The sequence below is a fragment of the Triturus cristatus genome, chromosome 11 (assembly GCF_964204655.1).
Source record: "Triturus cristatus chromosome 11, aTriCri1.1, whole genome shotgun sequence".
Classification (NCBI taxonomy): Eukaryota; Metazoa; Chordata; class Amphibia; order Caudata; family Salamandridae; genus Triturus; species Triturus cristatus.
Genome location: NC_140594.1, coordinates 467,810,358 through 467,832,818, shown reverse-complemented (window position 1 = coordinate 467,832,818; position 22,461 = coordinate 467,810,358).

Here is a 22,461-nt window from a genome sequence, read left to right as displayed (position 1 = left end):
CAGTTTCAGAGTCATATTTACTTTATTCGGCTAATTGTAGCCATTAAAGTACATAAAACAAACAAAACAGATCAAATCTGCAATCGATAAAAAACATAAAATGATTATTATTATTCTTCATAGAGTCCTGCCCACTCAAAATTCATTATCCACAATAGGACAAAAGTACACTCCTTCAAATAATGCCACAGCTCATACAAAAATGGAAATACAGACCACTAACACATAATTAGGCCTGGGAACAAATAAATAAATAGAATAAATATATAAAATACAGTTAGCCCAGCATTAGTCTTATCCAACATTACATATAAAAAAGCATAAAAATACATTTTTACGTAACAGGATTCAAAGCACTGTCCACAGGGAGATTCATGGGTAGCCTATTCCTACACCTGATTGCACCTATTATAAAATTTGCTACCCCAAAACAGACCATAGGTGAGGCCAGCATTTGTAAATATACCAACGCCGGCCTAAGTTGTTCAAAGTTACACCCTCTAAGCAAGGGAATAATAAATGTCTGGTTTTTTTGGGTAACTTAGCAAATAACATCATCTTTTGGTTCAAAAAGGCCAGATAATACCATTCGCTATTCCGTGCTCCAGACTGGTGCGAGAGAAAACTGAAACATAGAAAAATGCATGTCTTCTCAATACATGCAATTACCACACATGCCTTCTCCAGAGAGCCTTTACTGCGTACGTCTTTATCATATATAACATAAATATACGCTAATCCTCTCTCTCTTTATTCTTTTTCTTTTTTGGTGGGTAAAACCGCCTCCAATGTTTTCAATATACTCCTAAACCAGTTGTGGCCGGTGCAGTAAAGAGCGGTGGAGCGGGGCACGGAGGGGGCGGGGAGTCGAAAGACGACGACAAGAGACAGAAAAGAAGAAAAACACTTACCTTGAACTCACCGAGTTGGTGATGCAGTAAGAGCAAATTAAGTGGTTTTCTTTTTTAAATTTTATTTTCCCCCAACGTCTTCTGTTGACTTCACCCCCATCCCCTGCCCTGACTCACCGCTCTTACCTGCACCGGCCGCCACTGTTCCAAACTCTCTTTATCACTATCAATCCCAATACACTAAGATTACCCATTACCACTACTCACACCAAAATCCTGAAATTACCCATAACTCCCTTTACCGTTTCTCACACCAAAACCCTAAAATTACTCTTACCTACCTTTATAACTGCCCTGCCTAAACCCTAAAATCACCCTTATCACCCTTTAACACTGGCCATCCCTAAACCCTAAGATTATTTATACCTCCCTGTGCCACTGGCCACCACAAAACCCTAAAATTAATGTTATTTGCCATTACCACTGCCCACCCCTAAACACTAAAACTACCCTTACCTTCCTTTTCCGCTACCCATCCCTATACCCTAAAATTACCCTTACTTCCCTTTAACACTGCCTGTATCTAAACCCATTGTTTAATAACATATTAATTATGTTTCCTAAAAAACATAGTTATCTGCATGGTAAAGGCTTTCGTGAAGTACTAATACTCATCTGTGTGATACTTACTTGCTTATTAAAGGCTGCATGAAAAGGCAGTGTGTGGTAAACATTCTGTTGTGAAGGCTGTTTCCCAAGATAGAAGTGGTTTGGATACAGACTACAAAACATTGCCGGACCTTAGAGGGAAAAATAGAACTTCTGTGGTACAGACAGATCATCTAGAAACACCAGTCTAAAAAAGAATATTCAAGAAGCAGGGGAAACAGTATGGGTAACTGGAATGCCTCAAAGGTGGCAAACAAGAAGAAACTGTCAAATTTGCATGGCACACACAGACTTATCCACCCTTCTTACATATGAAGCAATGACCTTCAGTCTGGAAGAAGTGGAGGAGCATAACCATAGTCTATCATGGATAGGAAAGTAAGAAACCCTTCTTATTTAAAAGGTATGCTTCACAGCATAAAGTGTGGACAGGATTTCAATACGGTAGAGGTGCCTGGATTGGATTTACAAAACTAGACTTATGGTCTGATTTAGATCTCGGCGGCCGGGTTACTCCATCACGACGGTGACTGGGATCCCGTCCGGCAAAATTTAAATTCCTTAGGAAATAATGGGATTTATATTTCAGTGGACGGTATATCCATCAGTAACCTGTTCGCTGAGATCTACATCAGGCTGTTACTGAAGAACCACCATGAACTCCAAGGCAACAACAGCAGCACAAATAGACTCCTACTGGAGGGTAAATTCTCCATACCTTCCTGTGGGAGAAATGCTAAATGAAACACAGATTTACCAAGTACAATGTGCAGCAGCCTCAGCAGGCCATGGATGGCACAGATAACTCATTTCTGTTGTCCAGTGCATGTCTGGATTCTCTTGAAAGCCTCCTCGAGTATACGCCCAGTCAGAACCTGTTTTTTTTTTTACCCCTACTCGCACAGCCGTGAGCCTAATTTTTATCCGCTTCCTCTTTCCCAAAAAAAAATGCACTTAACTCGGATTTCTCTGAGTTCGTGCATGGGCTGCAGAGCACAGCTCGGAGACAAGGAGTAGTGGTTGCATGTCTGTTTCAAAGCTAAGTTGTAAGCAGCTCGTAGTCAATGAGGCAATTCAGAGACAAAGAAAGATAGAAACAGCTCAAGCATGCAAAGGCTGCACGCTTCCTGAAGGGACGGCCCTGCTAGTCTGAAGCAGGACCTCCGTTGCTGACAGAGAGAAGGTCTAACATTTCTAAAAACCTATCTGTGTGGCTGAGATCCTGCCGTTGTGGTTCCTTTACATGCAGGAGCACTTGCAGGCACATGATCGAAGATGGAAATATACGGGCACCAACTAAATGCTCATTAAATTGTTTGGTGTTACCAGTAAAGATCCTTATTGGCCCCCGCCCCAGAGGTACTTGCTGTTTGCCCCAGAGGTGCTTGCGGTTTGTATATCAACATGGCACTGGTAAACATGCCAGGAAGCCAGGCGCAGAGGATTCAGTTTTTCAGAAGTGATTGCAGTTTGTCCCACTGCCCCCCTCCCCTCCCTCGGGATCCTCTCTCCTAGTTAATTCCTTTCTTCAGGCGTGAGAAACCACCCTTCTTGGTCCTAAAAGCAGGCAGGAATCTTTATAATGAAGAAGGAAGTATATAGAACAGGCCCCTGAAGCAACACAGTGCCTCTAATTAGCTGTCAAGCCTCCATCCAACCCCTAGACAAGACAGGGGTATGGAAATACACAGCGAGGGCTTGTTGTGTCCTGCGAGACACGTTCTAGTGTCTCGACAGGCACAGAGTTAGTCGCCACTCCCCCTATGGGAATGGGCACACATACACCCCACACCCATCCATCACCGGCGTCACGAGTGACGTGACCCGGCTAATAAAGGGGCCCGAGTGCACGTGCTCGTGGCCAGTTGAGTAACCAGGAACACTGTGTCTGCGTCAGTGATTCATTAGTATGTGGGCCTAGGGCCCAAAACACCACATTGGCGACGAGGCAGGTAGTCTACCCCGCATGCCCACTGCTCTGCGCTGCATCGTCCCTCGTGGGGGAGGAAATGAGACCGGCAGGCGGCACCTCCCACCACGCCATCCGCGGCCACCTGTGACGGCATTGATCTCCGCATGCAAGAAGCAACGATCGGAGACCAGCCAGGCCTCATCACCGCCGATGTCCAAGGTGGAGGCGGAGACATGCGAGCCCGGTGAGAGCAAAGGGCTCGCGATGTCAATAATGCGTCCGCAGCCCAGCTCACTAGTACACAGAGCCCAGTGACCCAGCAACTGCCAGTGTTCTGGGAGGGGGCCCAAACCCCCGCTACAATGCCTGCAACGTGCCCGCTGCTGTGCCTAGACTGCCGCCTCCACAAGTAAGAGGTCTCTTGAACTGCAACGGGTGGCGAGGAGACGCTTCGGCTCCCGCCCCGCTAACTCTTACTGTCAAGCCTGAGGTGCTGCACGGTTCTCGCGCACCGACGGCTGCCCGGAGCGGTGCTGCCACAGAGAGAGTAGGACTCAATGTCATGGGAGGCCCTGCGCCGGCTGCTTACAGCGCTCCTCGAAGTCCGCGAGTGTAAAGGAGGACGGAGGCCAGCATGCAGTAATCCAGAGAACAGTGCACAAGGGTGGGAGAGATCACCCCCACCACGAAGGTGTGCATCTGCCACAATCCCATGCCTTTATGACACTCACCCGGTGGAGGACCCGTGCCTGCAGAGCCTTCAGTTCATCTCTGCAGCTGCTCCCATGAGGGGGGCCAGGCAACCTGCGGCATCCAGGCCGCTGCTGCAACGTTGAAAGAGAGGGCCCAGCAAACACAGTGCCAGGCCCGTGGCATCAGGAGCGCGGCAGAGGCCCCGTTCAACAAGACAGTGCCACCTAGTGGGTAACTGTATATACTGCACCCCCATGCTCGCATCAAGTCCAGCTGCCCAGCCTGCCTGCATGCAGAAACGCAGAGGCTGTCCTGGACATCAAGCGGCCCTAGGAGTGAAGGAGAACTCGTGCTGCTCCTGCATGTCTAAAGTACCCTGCACCAGCACAGATTTACCTGTACACACCCGATTCCGGTTAGAGGGGCTGCGCAAGAGCACACCACGTGAGAAGTGTCCCCGGAGGGGGAAAACAGCACAAAGACGAAAGAGCCATCCCAGAAGGAGAAGGAGTGAGTGTTCTGCCACACACTGGCCACCCGTGATACTGCAGCCAACCTCACCACAGCACAAAGGAAAGCACTACTCAGACTCAATCAGCAGTGCAACCATCCAGACTGTCACATGTGGCAAGTGCTTGCAGTGCCCAGCATAATAAAGCGTACATGAAGGAGTGGCCTCAATATTTCTACGTCCCAGAACTCTGTAAGAGAGGGAGGAAAGACGCTGTCTGCTACTTCTGCAAAACATGGGGAAAGACTGACAAACCCCGCAAGAACCCCCAAATCCACCTCTACTCTGAGAACCGCCCAGAGACCCCAGAAGACGCAAACAGAACTAGCGTAGTGCACACCCCCTAGTGGCTGTCGGACGCCCCCGCCAGCAAGGAAACTGCGTCACCCACCCTGAGTGGCGAACGGCCATCACGGCGAGAGAGCCGAACAGACAGCAACGTCTCAAGGTAACTCTCCCCGTCCAAAAAGCACAAGAAATATTGGTGCAGAGCGCGCACCTCCAGTGGTTGCCCAACGCCACCACAAGTGAAGATAGCACGGCACACACCCCCGGCGGTGAATGAACACCACCACAAGAAGGAAGAGCAGGCATGCCAAGTGACAGAAGAAGGCACCCTAGCAAAGAGGAGCGCGCAGTCCGAGGTGAGTGCCGCATGCACCCAGAAACGCGCCAGCACAGGTGCACCCCCCAGGAGGAAAAGAAATCTCTCCAAAAGGAAGAAGCGCTGCGGACATCAGCATGGAAATCCCATACATCTCCACAGCAGCAATGAAGCAAACGAAGGGCGCAGTCAGATTCTCGCCGAAGCGATGCAAACAGAGAGAGCACAGAGAAGTGGTTGTGCAGACGCACAGAAGCACAAATACCCAGAAGAGGGTAGAAGTGCGCCAAGTCCGAGGTGCGCGACAAAGGCACCCAGAGGTTTGATTGCATGGGCAGTCGCCCAGGAGAGCAAGACCTCCTCGAAAAAAAGGGGAAATGCCGAAGGCATCAAGAAGACTCTCCATCGCCTCAACGAAGCTTGGAAGGGGCCTAACACAGAACAGTGTCCTCCCTCACTGCCCCACGCTGAAGTCGTCAGTGACCCAAGGCTGAGGAGAGTCGCAAACCACAAGTGGACAGCTGCCACTACTAACCCACTACTGCCCGTGGAAGTCATTCCCTGGAGAGGGAACACCCGGAGTAGGGGCATCAAGAAGCTGCCTGAAGAAGGAGCACCCAAGATGAGCGGCTGCTCGCCATGCAGCTGAAAAGAGCGACTGAAGTCTCACCTGGATGGTCAAGAGACCATCGAAGTTAATAGGCCCGTTGTCCTTGTTAGAACATGGTGCCTGTCACTGCACTCGGAGGAGAAGCAGAAGAAGAGTGGAGATCGTGTCACCCCGAAGAGCCGAACAAACGCAGGCATGTCAGACCAAGAGAGGAGAAGCACGAGGACTCGAAGCACCACAAGCCAAGAACACTTCCAGAGACACCAGACAGCCACCAAGGTAGACCGACGGCCCTGGCGACAGCACCAAGGGAGAACCACACGTAAGCCGCAGCAAGCGCAACCCGCGTTGCTCCCATCGCTTCACAGTGAGACCGTCTAGCCCCGAGTGTCGGCAGTTGGAATTGAGTGGCATCCCTGTTCCTGACCGCAAATGCCAGAGGTGCAAGAGAAGATCCAGAAGAGGCAATCCTGTGGCTACGACGTCCATCCAGTAGCTTCATCTCCTAGTTAATCGTCACCACCTGTTGTCCAGGCCCAATGGCAGCTATGTCATCAGTGCTGTGTGCATGACACCACACTCAGCAAGAAATGTGGAAGTGTGACCGGAGGGTCTGCACCAAGAATCGGACAACCAACTGAGGCCTGAAGGGGAAGTCATGATTGGCAGGGCCGGACGATGAAGAGAACCCAAGATACAACAGGAGTGAGTCCTGACACAGCGACAGGAAGGGAAGAGGGTGATAGCCCGAGAAGGAACTGGCAGCCTCACAGCGGGAGTCCGAGAGTAAGCCGCACAGCGTGTGCAAACTGAGTCTCAAGCCTCACGTTCCTCAGCGTGTTCATCACTCCTCCGTCATCAAAGTCCCAACAGCCCAAGAAGCAGAAGTTCGCCAATGCCTCCCCCAGAGAACATGGAGGTACCTGACCACTCCCTGCCTGAGGTGATCGACTCCCGGCTAGATGCCTGCATCCATCAAGGCAAGTTGTCACCCGCCATCGTCCAGATTCACCACCCGGCTGGCAACGCCACCTTGCCAGTCCTCATCAAGTGTGTCAACCGACACAATATCAAAGACACATGGAGTGGAGTCCTATGCTATTGATGGAGCGGGTAAAATGTTTTCTTTTTATATACCCAATCCATTTATATAAGTTTATATTAATATGAATAATAATTAACTCTAATAATTAATTGATTGATGTGATGGTACTAAAACAACCTTATTAACCAAGAGAATTCATGTGGGAATGCATTTGCACGGCTAAAATTAATGAGTAAACTAAGTTGTATGCATATTAAAACGATAAGTGTTGCTTAGGCAGTGTTAATGTGATTTGCGCTTAAATAAACCAGCATTAACGGCTTTGAATGTTGCATATGGCTAGATAAATGCATACACATAAGGGTATTAGCAAGGGAATAACACTGTTTTAATCATTTCTATGTATTAATTACGATTTTGTGTTTCTTTGCTTAAAGTTGACTATTCTGGCCTACCAAAAGATGGCCGCTGACTGAATCCTAACTAAAGTACATGACTTCATCATTTGAACAATGGAGAAAGGCGCCTGCACTGACTTCGTTCGTGTCCTTTGGGTGACCTAACAGATCATGCCCATGAAGACTACCCTGGGCGAGGTGCCAATGTCCCTGAACCTGAAGCAAATGTTGCAAGTTGCAAATGAACTAAACGAACTCCACCGGTTACCAACCAACGGATACAATTTGTACCTGAGAACAGTCTTTCCCATATGCCTAATGTAGATCTTCGTCCACATGAGAAAATTTGAAAATGTTTCCTAATGTATTGAAATGCATTTGAATTCAGCCAATCAGTGGTCTGGGAATAAAGAAAATGTTACTGTTATATGCAAATTTTAGTATAAATATTAGTAGTCTAGAGAGGGCTGCTAGTCGCTGCTACTCTGAGATGTTACTCTATGCGACACTCCATGCTGCTCTTCGCTAGAGATCCTTATGCTGACGGAAGAGGACGGGACTTTAGGACTCTGATGAACTTTCTGAGTACCGGTTCTGACTTAGAAAACGACAATTAGCCAGAATAGGTAAATATGACAAAAGATAATATTGCATTATTAGGATTTAACCTGCATTTAATTAGATAAAGAAACATTATTTGAAGAACTGTGTCGGGTGATTATTTCTCTGAAATGTGTATTGATTAATTTAAGAGTTAAGCGTGTTATCAAATTATACAACAACTAAATGATCTAATCGACCTCCGGATGGAGGAACTGTTAGGGGAATTCAGTAGATGTGGTTTTCTCTATCCAAGTGAACAGCTGTAGTTCGGGATTTGATATCCCTCTGTAGGCACGGATAGTTTGAGAGAATGAATGTTGGTGTTATGGTCCCCACCAGCGTGTGATGTGTGTATGTGCGTGTGACCGAGAAATCATTCTGTCCGTGGAAGCAGGGGGAGATTTTGTGTTCTGAACTGCACCACTATTGCCAAACTAGCCAAGAAGAAAACTCAGAGGCTACCTGCTAACCTGGTCTGCACCTGAACTGCGGCAGCGAGAGCATGTCCTGACTAAGATCCATACACCCTTGAGGTTTGTGCGAGAGACTGGCTACTGGCTCCCCGGTGGCTTGCAGCTGCCCCCAGCCGGCACATACACAGCCCCACTCGCAGTCTATCAGCAGTCCCGTGGCAAGCCCAAAGAAAGGCTTCCCCAGGCGGGAGAGCTGGAAGAGACATTGTCCCAGCGACAGGTCACTGGACACAGCAAAACAGCCTCATAGAGACCTCCGGCTATACAGAAATAATCCAGTGAACTGTCACCATGGACTCCAACCATGATCTTGACGCACCCAGTTAATGAACAGTTATTAATCACCACATGCCATCCTCACGGTCAGCGAAAGGAAGCCATCTAGGACCAAAGGGCGTGATTCCACAGACACGCCACTAGAGTGCCGCGGACATCCTCAGGCAAGCATTCGTGTCCTGAATCACACAGGTTAAATGATAAAGGCCTGCCGAGATCGTCCTGCTACCGTTGGAGTCACCAGTCCTGGTCTGTTGTCTTCTGGATGCCTGACCCAAGAAACTGATGGACCCTGTGGAGTATATTTCATTGTCATTTCTCCCTACAGGTTGGACTAGGGAACTTTTGTTTTAATTAAAATTTGGGAGGAATGTTGTGCCCTGCGAGACACGTTCTAGTGTCTCGACAGGCACAAAGTTAGTAGCCACTCCCCCTATGGGAGTGGGCACACATACACCCCACACCCATCCATCACCGGCATCACGAGTGACGTGACCCGGCTAATAAAGGAGCCCGAGTGCACATGCTCGTGGCCAGTTGAGTAACCAGGAACACTGTGTCTGCGTCAGTGATTCATTAGTATGTGGGCCTAGGGCCCACAACACCACAGGGCTCACAGTACTAGTCTGGGTTCTTTAATGCCCCAAAGATGCCCTACTGGACCCAACTGGAACCGAAAGAGACTAAGGCAGACACCAGCATGTGATGGGTGCAACCACTTCTACTGACAGAATGCTGTAATTCAAGTAGTTACTGCAAGATTCAGTACAACAAACTAACACGTAAACTATGGGAAAAACAGAAAATATTACATCGAAAAAGATCCAAAATTGTTGTTCTTCTAAGTTGTAAATAATGCTAAAGATTTCTGCACAAAGAAATACCCAAAGCTAGAATGTGGTGGTGACAACGGTTGAGTCTGACGCACCCCAAGAAGTACTTACCGGAGTTTAGAACGACAGAAAGAGAGTGAGAACAGTTATATTAAACCCAGAAGGGTTTATGTAGCTAACACACCCTATCACCCCAGTAGGAATAAGGGCAGTTTGCTCAAGGATTGCCATTGTAAATTAATATGAATAAGGAAGCACCAACACAGCCGTAAACATTTTAATCCACATAACAAAACGTGTACAGACCACTAGGTGAGGCTTTCTTGACTTCACTTTTCACTTTACATCACCTTGAAGTCACAGGACCGTATTTAGTACTGATAATTGTGTTTTTTCAAGAGAAAATCCAACTTTCGGTCCAAGGGTTAGTCTAGGTTTCCAGTCAAGACATGTTTTTCCTGCAATTGGACTTTATCCACTGCATGTTGCTCTGCATACCACCACAGATGGGGAAAATATTGGGGCCGATCTACAAGCTCCTTGCGACAATTTTGGGGCGCCGTTGCGTCACTTTTGTGATGCAGCAGCAATGTAAAAAATACATCCAATTTACAACGTCACGAATCTAGGGAGATGCATCACGTTGTACAGCCCTACGTAACATTATACTTGCATCAGGTATAATGTATGCAGGGTGGGCGTTCCCATGCAGGGATGCCTCGTAAGAGTGACGCAGTGAAATCTACAAGATTTCACTGCTCCACTTCGAGGACGCCACTGCATCAAAACCTTATGCCTGCTTAAAGCAGGCATAAGGAGTGACACAGTGTAGTGATAATAGGCCTCAACATGCATTGCTGGAGTTTCGTTGTGATTGCAACACGACTAAACAATGCGTGACTTTTGTGGCAACAGATGCGTCAGAATTTCTGACGTATCAGTCAATCCGTGCACCATGATGCGCTGTATTGTAAATACAGCGCATCCATGGTGGCGTAAGGGTTTCGCAGGCTGAATGAGGGAAAATGACCCATCTCTACAGATTTGTCAGTTTCTTGTAAATCTGCCCCATTGTGTTTCCAACTAAAGGTAGTCTGAGCTGAGTGCTGAGATGCACCTTAAATGCAAGATAAACCCAGTCAATAACGGCCAACTGATATTTGAATTCCAAATTAGCAGTTAGTGTATATAAAATGGCTACTCTGTGTCTAAAGTAGAACACAAAGAGTAAACAGTAATGAGAAGCACCAAATAGGGCAGATTCAACTCCAAATGGGCAAACCCCAAGTTCCAAACTGAGAAGTTGTGGAGCACAAGGGAAGCATTTGATTTGTGGGCGATCATACTGCCATAATATGCAGCCCATATACTTAAATACACCTGCCAATCCTCACATTTTCTAGCAACATTTTGCTCAGTAGTGTATTAGTTAAAGTCCATTATTTTGTAGGTGTTCTTCTTTGTAATAAGGACATTGGTCTTTAACTTCTGGACCAAGGACAAGCACAGGCACATGTTGGCTCGGGAAAGAGAGAACAATTCGCTGTCATTTCATTGGCACTGGAAAGGAACAGTAAGGGAAAAAGACTGTCATATATCACCCAGATAGATTCATTACTGAGAGCAGTGTCTGCAGCTTGGCTTCCACTTATCTGCTTGACTGGTTTGAATAGGGAGAAACTTTTGAAATAACCTTTATATTGATTAAGAAAGGAATGATGGAGCTTTTGCAATGAATAGATTTTCCCACAGGGACAAAGACACATAGGCTTTAGATTCACTGTATTACATTATCTATTGAGCTATACATTATTCTTTGACCTTACTCTGTCAAGGCCATCAGAAACTTTGATGTATCAGATATCTCTGATTAAATTGCCATAGTTCAGGTCATTGCACTCAGCTAATGCAATGTTTTGTAACAGGGACTCATGGGCATGTTGCTTATACGCAATGAAAACATTTGGCGGTGAAGTAGTGTTTAGCAGGACAAATTTTGCTATAAATTTCAAAGCACAGAGATGAGAAGTTACACTACATTCAGAGGCCTTAGAACACTGTTATAAATTAGGTGAATTTTTCAGTATGCTCTTATCTTACCCTATCACGTTTCGCGGATGGGCTAGGAATTGTTTAAGGTGGCTGGTACATATTACCTTCTCAGTCAAGTTTAAATTTATTATATTGAGATATTATCTGGCTGCAAAGCTACAAAGCTGCAAAGTTGCAAAGCTATGTTCTTAAAAAGCTTTGAGGAACTTATTTCCCACGTCAAAGGCTTCCTGGCCAGGTCCACTGGTAGGGCTGCCTGCCATGACAAGTCATGGTTTGACAAAGAATGCATAGTGGCAAGTGATAACCTGCATAAGGTCATAAAGCAAATCCCTAGACATCAGATTTTAATTGCAGCTCGCAGGGAAGTTTATGCCTTGGCATTGAGAAAGAGAAAATCGGCAATCAAGGATGAGAAGTGGGAGGCGATAGTGGCAGCCTGCCAGAACAAAAACTCCCAGGCATTTTGGAAGACAGTGCAGGCAGGCATGTCACAGGTCCAGCCTGTGGCAAAAGTCACAGTCCACGTTACTAAGAGGTGCGATTAGATCACTTTTCATTTGTTTACTCCTCTAAAACTGTGACCGTAGATGAGGGATTGTCTGAAGAGTTCTACTATGACGATATGTCCTTTAGGGAGGAGGAAGTCCTTAAAGCCATCCACGACAGCCTGAGTAAAAAAGCGCCGGGCCAGGATGGGGTGCCTATGGATTTATTTAAGGAGGACCCAGGATTTTGGGTGCCAGAGCTCACTTCTGTTTTTAACATGGTTTGTAGTGAAGGGATTCTACCACCGTAGAGACTTTCAATTGCTGTACCCATTTTTAAAAAGGGTAATGCCAGTGATCCTATGTGCTACCACCCAATAGACTTAGTTCAACTTCTTTTGTGGTCAAGGGAGAATAATATATCCATTGTTCAAAATAGTCCCCAGAAGGGCCTAGAAACTATAGAGCAGGGTTTGAATGTATGTGTTTGTGTAGGGTTTTTAGCATCGACAGGAAAATTGGCGCTCAGGCTAGTTCGCGTTATGTCTTATTGTGATCAGAGTGTGTATGGTGCTGCCAGGTCGGGGGAAATACCCTTTAACCCTCGTAATAGTGTGGATTGAGAATTCACACAAATAACGTAAGCACTGTCCTGGGCACACGTGATGAGGGTATATCATAGGTTGAAATGTCTCGTATATAGGAATGTCAATGGTCTACACCAGAATGTTATTAATGAGTTTTTAATATCGTAGTAAAGAACAAAAGCAACCAGCCGGCGCTTGTTTCGTCACACAAGGGTAGTAACCCGTGACTCTTCAGGGCTGAGTGGCGGTTCAAGGGAACTGTAGTATCCGCTGGCCGGTGATAATTCCAACCCGGCAGGGGGTTACGAAGACGACAGTAAGGACGGGTCCTCAGCAGAGTGTGGGTAGAACAGGGAGTAAGGTGGAACAAGGGCGGGTGGGCCACAAGTTGCCTGCTGTCCTCAGAATGATGAGTGGGTACTGTCGAAAGGTATAAGCAGCGGTGAGGGATGCAGGGATAAGGAACCGTAGGGAGTGCGCTCAATTCAAAATAGTAAGTGTCTTTGGAGCGATACTGGCGGGTACGCTGTGTCAGCGAGATAAGCTGAAGATACTGGTGTTCTGGGAGAAGACACTGAAGACACTTACTATTTTGCCTTCTTTTGTAATTATTATCTCCCTTGCACTAGGAAATTTGTATAGCCCCTGCTGCACTGGCATACATTTTCTAAGTGTAAAGCTGCTCTGCTCTTCCTACAGCAACTAAATGATCAAGAAATCTGTCATTTGGTTGCAGCTTCTTGAGGAGTATCCTACATGTGAGAAAGGCAATGTAATTTTAAATAACTTTCGCTCATTTCCATCTGCACATTATGTCTCTGCCTTTATGATCTTTTGCTCCAATTTTATTATGTATTATATAAGTTTATATTTTAAGAATGTATTTTTGTAATTGTGGCCTTATGCCTGGCACGCCTTTCTTTTTATTGATGTATTTTAAAATATTTGACTGCTTTTTTATATTCATTGTGTGTGTTTTATATTATGCTTGTCTTTTATGATCATTGTGAACTGATCGAATAAAGATTACCTAACCTAATATTTATTTTGATACAATTGACATTAAAAGGCTTGTTTAGGTGTAAGATGTTAGAAGACCAATTACCCCCCAAATGCCCCATCTGTCTTCTTCTTGATTTGTCTTCCTCATTTAGAGTGCCTTGGAAGTCGGCATAGCTGGCGCTTCTCATCTGAGACAACCCATTGGTGGCCCTGGTCCTGATGGAAATGGAAGTGGAGTGGCCAATCTATTAAGTGCATCCCTCAGCATCATTCCTGTGACAATCTGTGACCGTCACAACTTCAATTGCAGTATCAAACAAAAAAAATTTACAATTGTTCCTGGGCACAAACTACTTTAAAAGTTTTTTAGTTATATGGCATCCAAAGTTGATCAATGTTTTTGATGTCAAAGCTGAAGTAGGTACATTTGTGTGGTGGTAAGTAGGGGATAGAAAATGATTGGGAAAGTTGTGATAGGGAGGAAAAATAATGAAAGAAAACAAAAAGGAGCTTAATAATTGTGGGAAAGACAGAGGCACCAGAGGATTCTTCTCCCTTCAACCTGGTAATATTCTATGTAAAAATTACAAGAGCTAGCTTGACAAAGTGAGCACTACGGCTCCACCCTCCTTATTTTCTGTCTTGTTTATAATACCAAAACTGAATAATAATTAACTATTCACTATTGATATAATATAAATATGCAGACCCTCATTACAAGCAGCAATCTTAGGCAGTGAGTTTTTTTAATAGCTGGGAGAGGCACCTGCAGTAGCCATAAGACAGACTTTCAAGGGCTAGTGACATCCTTGACCTGCCTGACACATCCAGATACTACTCCATTAGTGATGCACTGCATCATCACTTGTAGAGGTAGCCACATACGCTTTAGGAGTATACCCTGCAGTGTCCAGGGCTACACATCCACCAGGCTGTCACCTCAACTTCTTCCATCTAATTACAGGGTAGGGGTGGGTTTAGAAGACTCACTTACCTCATCCCACCCAGTGATGAATTGGGAGAGGGTTATGGGAAAAAGCAAGAGGCTGAAAGCCTAAGCCTGCATAATACACCAAATTGTTGCATGCGTTGTAGAGGTCTGAACTTTCAGTTTCTTGCTTACATGCCTGAGGTGGGAAGGAGCTGTGTTTCTGTTCACATGATCCATAAGTGCCCAGCAAACGACAAGCAGTGCAGACATCTTCTGGAGGTAAGTTAAAAAGGATATATCAATCAAAGGTTGTGCAATGTGGGTGAACGAGTGTGTGAGAGCATGTATATGTGTGAGCATGTCTCTGTGTGTATGTATATGTAGATGTGAGGGTGTGTGCAAATGTGGGAGTGAAAGTAAGTGAGTATTAGTTACCTGGGGAGTGAGTGAGAACAAGGGAGAATGAGTGAGTGAGAATGATACATTGTGAATGGGTAAAGTGTTACAGTGAGAGTGAGTGAGAATGAGTGCAAGAAGGTGTGAGTGATTAGATGTAAGTGATCATGAAAGATTTCATGTGTGTGGGTATGTTATGTGTGTGAGGCTGCTGTTGGCCCGGGCATACTGACTGACAGTAATTCATGACATAAGAGGCAGCCATTACACAATGCTACTGCTGAATTCAGTGGGAAATGCTGACACACTGGAGGTAATTCTTGTCATATGGGCATCTATTGCAAAATGGCAACATTGTGGCATATTTGAAGCAACTTGGTGTATGACACAGACATGTAAAAGAGCCTGGCACACAAGAGGAAATTTGTGGCATTAGGAGCACACATGGCATAATTCTAGCGTATTGGAGAAAAATCCTGGCATAAGGGGCACTCATGGCAAAAGCTAGTGCTAGCACACTAGAGATAAGTCTTGGTATAAGGGAGACCCATGGTAAAATGCAGGTGAAGGTGTATTGAAGGTAATTGTTGGCATCAGAGGCACCCTTGGCAAAATGCTAGACTGGTTCTCTATAGGTAATTCTTGGCACATCGGTCAACAGTAGCAAACTTCAGGTGCTTGTATACTGGAGGTAATGTTTGTCCTTAGGACAGTAGGACAACCATATCATATATTGGGTGGAATGTGCAGGCAACTATTTCAAAATGTTTTCCCAGACCTACCAGAGGTATTCTTTGACATATGTGTAACCAATGGTATATGGGTGGTATTAATGTCAAAAGTATGTCTATGGCATATTGTATGTCATTTTTTGTATAAAGGGACATCCATGGCATATTGGGGAGGAGGGGTACCCATAATAAAATGTTAGCACCAGGACAGTGGTGGTCATTATTGACATATCAATTGGCACCCTGTCTACATTCTGGTTAAATAGGGTCAACTCCAGAGGCTTCAATGAATTGACACACCATGAAAGTACTTTATTATTTATGAATGCCTTGTCTGACACAGCCAGGGGCTTCATCAGCTCCCATTTGTAGCAGCTTGAGCAGGGAGTAGGTGTCACTGTGGAGTTCTCTGTATCGTAAAGCATTTAAACTGATGTGTACATTTCCTTTGACTTTAATGTGGGAGATCTCCATCTCGAAGAAGTGCATAAATAAGTAGAAAGAGGTGGATGGAAGGGGAAGAGGGAGGAAGGAGAGATGATGGTTCAATCTATGAATATAGAGGAACATAGGAGGAAAAAATGATAAAAACAGGATTGATTGAGGAAATAGTGGATGGATGGATGGATGAATGAATGGAAGGATGAATAAATGGATGGATGGACAGAGTGTTGGAAGGAAGGAAGAAAAGACACAAATTATGGCAACCCCAAAATGATTGCTGGTCTTAGTACTCTTTGGCATATGGTTCAAAGAGGGAATATTTGTTTTTTGTAGTTACTCCCTTGGCCAGAGTCTATTTGTTGGACCTGAACCTTTTGGGTAGCATTTCCCCAATCTTTCTGCTTTTTCTTCCCGGGTTTTACTGAGTCTCTGGTTGTTGCCTTGGGGCCTAGGACACTTTCCCATTGTATACATGGTGAAAGTGTGCACACCTTCCTTTACACATTAGGAAGTGGTGTTTACCTTCTATCTTAAATACATGTCTAGCCTGCCGATTGTGCTTTTAAATACGTGTCTAGCCTGATGCACACAATTGCGTGTTTGCTCAGACTCACCTGTTTAAGTCACTAGCCATCCTGACAGGACCTTTCACTTCAATCCGAGTACTCCGAAGGTAGGTCCTAAGGGGTCAAGTAAGTGGTAGGGCAAAGCAGGGCAGGTACACATGTGTGTCCCCTGCCCAGTTAGTGAGGAATAACTGAAACAAAGTGAAAGGGAGACACTCAAGTAAAGTCCAAGAGAGACTTTATTAAACAACCCCAACCATCTTCAAGCAGGGCAAACTGACAACCCTAGTATTCTACAAGGCCACAGTTCCACCCTAGAACATGGAGCGAGGAGCCAAGCCATGTCACACTTCTTCCTTCTTACATTTGAAATACATTTACACACTTCTTTACTTCTTATGTAGAAATATACATTTTCTAGAAGGTAAAAAACAAGAGGTAAAACACTGACCATCCACCCCCAAGGTACACAAATAAAGAGAAACAGTGAGAGGAAAAAAAACATAAGTAATGCACAACAAATGCAAAATTAAATTCTTACGAAATCATTTAAATAACTTGGGGGCATATTATCAAGACAGGCGATAAAATTATTGCTGCTTTATCGGCAGAAAACTGCAGCTAAAACGGCGATAATGGGCTTGATAGTATGCTCTTTGGAATTCCAATTGAAGCTCAGGTTAGATGTCCTTCACATCTAACATGGACTTCAATTGGAATTCCATAGAGCATATTATCAAGCCCATTATTGCTGTTTTAGCTGCAGTTTTCTGCCGCTAAAGCAGCGATAATTTTATCGCCTGTCTTGATAATATGCCCCTTGCACTTTTGCATATTCTAACACTCTTGAGAGTAGGCTCACATTCCAATTGAGAAGAGACTCCATGAGAAGACTCTGACTCACAAATTTTGTCACTGCTTGGCCTGACATGAACAACACGACTGTGATTCCATATGCGACCATCATTGGTTTTGACAGCATTGTTTAACAATTTAACCACAGTCTTTTCAGAAGTAAACTTGGACCAGTTTTGCCAGTCAACAGGGGTTTTGACTTTCACTCCGTCACCAACCTTGAACTTAACAACCTTACAAGATTTTCGAGCATCAAAATGATACTTCCTTTTTTCTTGAAGCGCTCGTTCTCCAAGCCCCAATACCATTGCTCTTAAGTCCTTTATCCAGAGACATCCACTCTGGGCACAATATGGTATTAGGAGCTCTTCCTTTGAATAATTCAAAAGGTGTCTTCCCAGTTGAAGAGTGAGGTGAAATCTGTAAGCAGAAATGTGATTTTGTAATTCAATCCTCCAGTTTAAACTGTTAACCCTCACCAGTTGTATGCTTTCCTTCAAGGTTTTATTCAGCCTCTCAATGGCACCATTAGACTCTGGATGATAAAGTGACATTTTCTTGTGTTCAATACCACACTTCACCAAATAATCGTCCATCTTACGTGAACAAAACTGTGGTCCATTGTCTGAAAGTAATAAACAAGGAAAGCTTTCGCGCTTGAAGATAGAATCCAAAAACTTGATAATGCATTGTGTAGTGATGTCCCTCACGGAACTCACCTCAGTCCAGTGAGAATATAAATCTAACAGCACAATAAAATAAGGAGTCTGGTGTTCACCATGAAGAGGCCCAACAATGTCTATGGCTACTTCATCCCATGGACACATGGGTAATCTCCTACAAACCATGGGAGGTTGTCTGGGTTTAAGAATTTTGTCACTCAAAGAGCAAGGAACACTATCACGCACCGCACGTTCCACCATGAGATCTAAACCAGGCCACCAGAAACCATGTCTAATGCGCTCTTTGGCTTTAGAAATACCCATGTGTCCTTCGTGAGCCATCTGTACAATATTGTTCCTTAAACTCTCAGGTGGAACAAGCCTTGTACCTCTAGTCAAAATTCCATCAACATTGGCTAATTCATTTGACACTAATGACCAGGGCTTCTCAAATTTGTTTTTAATTCCCTTGTGACAACAACTCCATTACACGCAACAATTCTGGATCTTTCTTTAATTCTTCCTTCCACTCATTTTCATTTATTACACCTAAAGTGACATCACACACACGTACATCAAATTCATCTTCCATTCCTTCCTCACAAGATAGCTCAGTCGACTCCACAGTGTCCAGTAAATGCAAAAGGCAGTCAGCAGACACATTTGAACTCCCAGGAATATATTCAAACACAAAATTAAACTCCTGCAATGATATAACCCACCTCCTGATCCTAGAAGAAATTGAATCAAGACCTTTCTTCTCGAAAATCTCCTTAAGAGGCTTATGATCTGACCTAATAATAAAATTAAGTACCCCAAACAAATTTGTTAAGTGCCTCTTTTTCTATGACTGAGTAATTTAACTCCCCAACCTTCAGACATCTGGAAGCACAGGCAACCAGCTGTTCATGCCCATCTCTCACCTGCAACAATAGCGTACCCAAACCTTTTTTGCTTGCATTGGTTATGATATATGTCACATCACCTGGTCTAAAAGCCTGTAAATTAGGTGCATTTTTGAAATCCATGTTAACACCTAAAAACTCTTCCTTACATGCTTCATCCCACACAAACTCTGCATTCTTGTGAGGTAAACTCCTGAGATGTATCGTTTTATCAGCAAAATTTCTAATGAATTTGTTATAAAACTGAGCCATCCCCAAAAAAGAGGAATGCTTTTCCTTTGAACATGGTTCCTTCAAATTCTCTATCGTGCTTACCAACTCATTTTTGGGTAACACACCACTTCCAGACATATGATGCCCAAGATAATCAACCTCAGTTACACCAAAGTTACACTTGTCGCGACGTAAATCAGACCAGCCTTAAGTAATCTTTCTAGCACCTTAGCTACCCTGCAATCGTGTTCTTCAATGTTTTTTCCAAATATCAACATATCATCTTGGTAACATCTGACACCTGAAATCCCTTTAATGACATCATTCATAATTCTCTGAAAAACAAAGGCGGCTGAGACTAAGCCAAAAGGCATTCTCAAGAACTTAAATGCCCCCATGGGAGTTATAAATGCAGTTAATTCTTGCGAGCTCACACAGAGAATCACCTGGTGGTATGCTGACGCCAAGCCTAAAGTACTAAAATGACACGCACCCTCTAAGGTCGAGACCATTTCTTCGATATTAGGAAGTGGAAACTTGTCCACAACAACCTCCTTATTAAGTGCACGAAGATCCACACACAGACGAATCTCATTATTGGCCTTCCGTGCTACAACTATGGGAGCCAACCATTCTGTAGCTTCCTCAGGCTCTATCACACCAGTAACCAGTAGCTTATCAATCTCTTTCTGAACTGTCTCCTGCACAGTAATGGGAATTCTCCTCACTTTAGCTGCAACGGGTTTTGCACCAAGCTTGAGTTTAATCCGATGATTATAACCTTTTAAGCAACCTAAAGTATCTTTGAACAAGTCTTCAAACATTTTTACAAACTTGTAGGCAGCATTCTCAACCGACTGCACTTGCACAGGAGGTTTACCATTTGGATTGAGAATAACACCCAAGCATGCTTGGTGAGTCCAACTCAACAAGTTGTCTCCTTTCTCCACCACATAAATTTTATCATCAGTAAATCTTCCATTTCATTGCACACAACTCATAAAATATCCCAACATTTTAATGGGAGTTCCACCATAGCCAGTAGGTCTTACGGCAGATTTTAACAATTTGATCTTACTCAAGAAATTCTTCTCAAACACCTCCTTGGAAATGAAAGTGAGATTGGTGCATGAGTGAAATTTCATTTTAACTTTTACATCCCCCACCTATACCCACTCAGAAGGACGTTCTACCCGACACTCATTCACCTGAAAAGAGACCTCTCTCACTTCATTCCTACTATCAGTTTTGTTACGAAAATGACAGTTCTTTGTGAAATTGCCTCTTTTCCCACAAGAGCTCCAAACTACCTTAAGAGCAGGACACTCTCTTGCATTCGCTTTGTGCCCAAACTTACCACAGAGATAACAGTTTCCCTGAAATAACGTAACATTTCTTTTCTCCAAATGTATACTCTCAGTCTTGTTTTCTACCTCTCTACCTCTGTTCATGGCAGAGTTGGAATTTTGTACTGTCTGACATACAACCTCTTCCACTTTCTCTGGTTGACTAGGTTATTTTCCCACCTAACTCAACTCACCTACACATTTGAGCATATGTTCAACACGTTTGCCAATAATCATACCCTCGTCTAAAGGTGGTTCATCCTTTAACCAAAGCTCTTCTCTTATTTTATCACTGCTACACCTTAAAACAAATTGATCTTGTATCCTTTCTTCCACTAGTTCCCCAAATTTGCAACTTGAAGCTAACTTTCGTAGAGCAGTCACAAATTCCTCCACAGTTTCATCTTTACCTTGTTCTCTCAACCCAAAGTAATATCGCTCCATAATGGTGCTCACTTTTGGCAGATAATGTAAATCTTATTGCTTAATGCAAATCTCATATTCCTTCAACCCCCTTTGGACCGCAGGGCTCAACTGTGGAAGATTCTCAAGCACCTCCTGCCCTTCGCCTCCTAGACAGTGAAGCAATAAAGCTTGTTTCCTCTCTGCGCTCAAATTAGTCCCACACACTCTTGCGTAGTTTTCAAAAATCTTCCTCCATTTTTTCCATTTGACTGGAGGTTCCCCAGGATTTGACAGAAAAAACGGGGGTTGAGTTACATTTTGCATTTTTCACTTACAAGTTTTTCACTCTTTCAAAATTTAAAAGATAAAATTTTTTTTTTTTTTTTTAGCACCAACATTGTCACAATTACTAATTAACTGTTTATCCCCAAAGTCTCTAATCTTATAAATATTTCTTCCCAATTTCTAATATGGTGTTCCTGTCACCGCGATGACAAGCCAGAACACTTGAATTTAAAGAAAATATGTGCCTTCAACACAAAACATCAGATGTGCCTGTCACTGTGAAGTCAAACTCCATCAACTTCTGAAATCTTCTTCAAATTCCCCCCCCCCCCAAAAAAATATATAAATAGGTGTGCCTGTCACCGTGATGACAAGCTCCAATATCTTATGTTCAATGACAATTCAAACCTTCTATTTTGAAGGAACTTTGAAAAACTGTCATGATTGCCGAAGACAAGATGCCGGGATTGTATCCATCATGGCGGCTCGCTATCGCGCATGCGCGACAGCGTCAGGCTAGTAGAAAAGCCTGACGTCCTGTAGGCTCGGGGCTTCGCGTTCTAGTGTTGCCCCGCAGGTTGTGCCTGCAACTTCCTGTTTCCTGCTTTGGATTTCGAACCTCCAACGCCTTTCGGCGTTCGTTATCTCTGACCTCGGCTTTCGAACCTCCAACGCCTGTCGGCGTTCATTATCTCTGACCTCAGATTCCCCTTTGTTTTTTGTGTACTTAGCCGGTTACCACCCTTACGGCTAATTATTCAGAGCTCTGTGTTTTTCGGGAACAACTGTTGTCGTGTAAGAGTTTACACGCGTAGTATTTGAATTTCCTTCGTCTCCCTTCTGATTCTGGCTTATGCGGGTTGTGGAGTGCTCCGTCCACCTTGCCAGATTTAGTCCCGTGGGCCAGCCGGGCTTCTCCATTTTTGCTACTCAGTTGCTTACCGTTACCTCCTCCTGTGTTGCCACCCCTGGAGAACGTGTCATCTCTACTCATGGCATAGTAGGGGCTACATGAAGATCTCCCCCTAAGGACCTGCTGGGACCCTGATTCTTCGAGGGACTCTTCCTGTATGAAAAGTCGGTAACGGGGCATTGGGTATTGAGGGTATATAGTG